Here is a 3262-nt window from a genome sequence, read left to right as displayed (position 1 = left end):
TAACCAGCCCATCAACCAAAATACCTATCATCCACCACCCACATCTCACAACCAACCACAAGCATCACCAGAATCTCAAAGAATCACTAACCTGGAAACCATGATAGACAAAATGTGGAAACACCAAGAAATGACGGCCAAGAATCAAGAAGCTTCCATCAAGAACATGGAAAGACAAATAGGTCAGCTCTCTAAACACTTTGCAACAGAGAGACCATCAAGTTCACTACCAAGTGACACAATTCCAAATCCTAAGGAAGAGTGTAAGGCAATACAGTTAAGAAGTGGGAGAACATTGATGAGCAACTGACACTATAAGGAAACAAGTGGAGAGCAGCAAAAAGCCAACAGATACAGAGGAAGCCAATGATCAAAATATGGTGCCAAACAAGAACACAAAGAACCCCAAAAGAAAAGAAGATCAGCCAATCAATATACATAAGGAAGAAGAAGAAGCGATTCAAGGACAACAGAAAAAGGAGAAGAACCTCACCCCTCCACTGCCATATCCACAGAGGTTCAACAAAGAAACCAAAGATCAACACTTTGAAACCAAGGATCAACACTTCCACAAATTCCTGGAAACTTTTAAGAAGCTGGAAATCAACATTCCTCTGGCTGAAGCATTGGAATAGATGCCCTTATATGCCAAGTTCTTGAAGGAACTCATCAACAAGAAAAGAAGCTGGCTGGAGAAGGAGACTGTACTTCTCACTGAAGAATGCAGTGCACTCATCAGAAAAGGACTCCCTCCCAAGTTGGAAGATCCAGGGAGTTTCTTCTTACCTTGCACCATTGGAAGTCTATTTATCGACAAGGGGATATGTGATTTAGGAGCAAGCATAAATCTAATTCCATCCTCTTTGGTGAAAAAGCTTGGCATAGAGAAGGTGAAAACCAATACAGATGTCATTAGAATTGGTGGATCAGTCAATAGTACATCCCAGGGGTGTGATTGAAAACCTTCTAGTCAAGGTAGACAAATTCATATATCCTGCGGACTTTGTGGTTTTAGATTCAGATACGGATGAAAGTGATTCCATCATACTTGGGAGACCTTTCTTGGCCACTGCTAGGGCTATCATAGACGTAGAGCAAGGAGAATTAACTCTCAGGATGCACGAGGAAAGCATCATCCTGAAAGTATTTCCAGAACCACAAATTAGTGAAGAGGGAAGCAAGGTAGTCAGTGACTATTTTCCAAGGCAAGCTACCAACAACACAGGGGAGCAGAAGAATGAGCATATGCAAAGAGGAGAAGGAATTCAAAAAGGAATCAGGATGATAAACAAGAAGGAAGGTACCACAACCAAAGCTACTGTCAAGGAAGAAAAGTTAACAAGAAAAAGGAAGAAAAACAAGAAGAAGGCTCACAAAGGGTGGAAGAATAAAAAAATCCCAACTGAAGGATTTTCCAAAGGCGACAAGGTGCAACTAATATATCAGCAGCTGGGAACTGAGGATCATTACACTATTAACCAAGTACTCTCTCTTGAGCATGTGGAAATTGAGCACCAAGGGACAAAGAAGAAGCTCACAGTCAGAGGGGACAAGCTGAGGCACTACAGTCATCAACCACCATAAAAGAAGGGTTCAATGTCAAACTAGTGACAATAAACGAGCGCTCCATGGGAGGCAACCCATGATTTAATTTTCTTGTCTTTAATATTTCAATATAAATAATACTTGTTGCACCAATATGATTTCAGACCTTTTTGGACAAAATTGACAATTATTCATGACATTGGAGGGTATACGATTGAATTCTAAGTTTGGTGTACCCATGGGGCACACTAAACAAATTGCAGGAACAAGTCATGAAAGTTAATGGTCTTTTAAGTTTTGAATATCATGGAGGTCTAACAATGATTATAATTGTTAGAAGGTAATTTAATAAAGCATTCCTTATGAAAGATTTAACCAAAAACAAAGTAGGAACTTCAAAAGAACAATGGTTTAAGGAAGTAATATCTTGGACCATAGGACCAAACATTAAGTTTGGTGTCACCCGTGACAATGCATGAAGAAATCACGGTTGATCTAGCATAAGGAATGGTAGTTTACATTTTTTTTCTCTCTCTTGCCATTATTTAAATATGGTTATTCTTGTTGTCTTGTAGTGATGGTTAGGTGGTCAAAAGAATATTCAATGAAAGGGACAAGTCAAGGAGGGACATAGCATGAGGACAAGAATGCATCACATGCTTCAAGAGGTGGTTCTGCACATCCTTGGGAAGAGTACGTTAAAAATCCTTGAGGAAGCAAGCTTTGTCCTTATTCAACTTTGCATGCACACCTTTGATTTGCAAGATATCCAATTGCATCCCAACCCTTCATTGTTCAAATAAATGATTACAAAACACCACCAAGCCATGCACATAAACGAAGAAGTTGCACACTCCTTGCACTCTAACCATCCAAACTCCATTCCTTTCATCATTACTCATCATATATTCTCAACTTCACAAACCTCTTCTTCCAAAAACATACCGAAACCTTAACCTCCTTCCACATACAACCTTAACCTCAAAAGACCAAGCATGGCCTCTTCTTCAAGAACCAAACGGAGGAGGGGAAAGGAACCCATGAATGAAGGAAGTATCCCTGAATTTGATCAATGGAGATTCAGAACGTGGTACCATCAAACACAATGGGGATGGATGAGAGATAAAAAGATATATCCAGAAGTTCCACTTCTCTTGGAGGATGAAGATTGCCAAGAAATGAACGCTAAGATTAGAAAGAGGAGGTGGGAAGAGCTCATTTCACCAATTACCAGGATCAATGCAAACATCATATGGGAATTCTACACTAACACCCCAAGGATAGAAATAAATCAAGCTCCAACTTACAAGAGTTATGTACGGGGGACTGAAGTAGATTTTAGCCCAAGCACTATCATGAAAGTGTTGAAACTGAGGGCAACCCATTTTGATGAGCCAGGATACCATCAAAGGCCAAATGAAGAGCAAGACTATGATGAGATTGCCAGTGAAATATGTGTGGTAAACACGGAGTGGGTAGGAACCACTAAAAATAAGTACAAGTACTTGAGAAGAGGAGACCTCACCCCTGAAGCAAAAGGATGGTATGAGCTATTGAAAAGATCAATCTTGGGCACAGTGAACAACTCTGAGGATGAACTAATGGAGGAAGAAGAGTCACAAGAGGAAGAAGAGACACAAGAGGAAGAGGAACAGCAACATATTCCACCATATAACAATCTGGATATGACTCAGATGCAGGAAGCAATTGGAAGGTT

This window comes from Arachis duranensis, chromosome 4 (genome assembly GCF_000817695.3).
Source record: "Arachis duranensis cultivar V14167 chromosome 4, aradu.V14167.gnm2.J7QH, whole genome shotgun sequence".
NCBI classification, from domain to species: Eukaryota; Viridiplantae; Streptophyta; class Magnoliopsida; order Fabales; family Fabaceae; genus Arachis; species Arachis duranensis.
Note: the sequence above shows the minus strand (reverse complement) of the source record.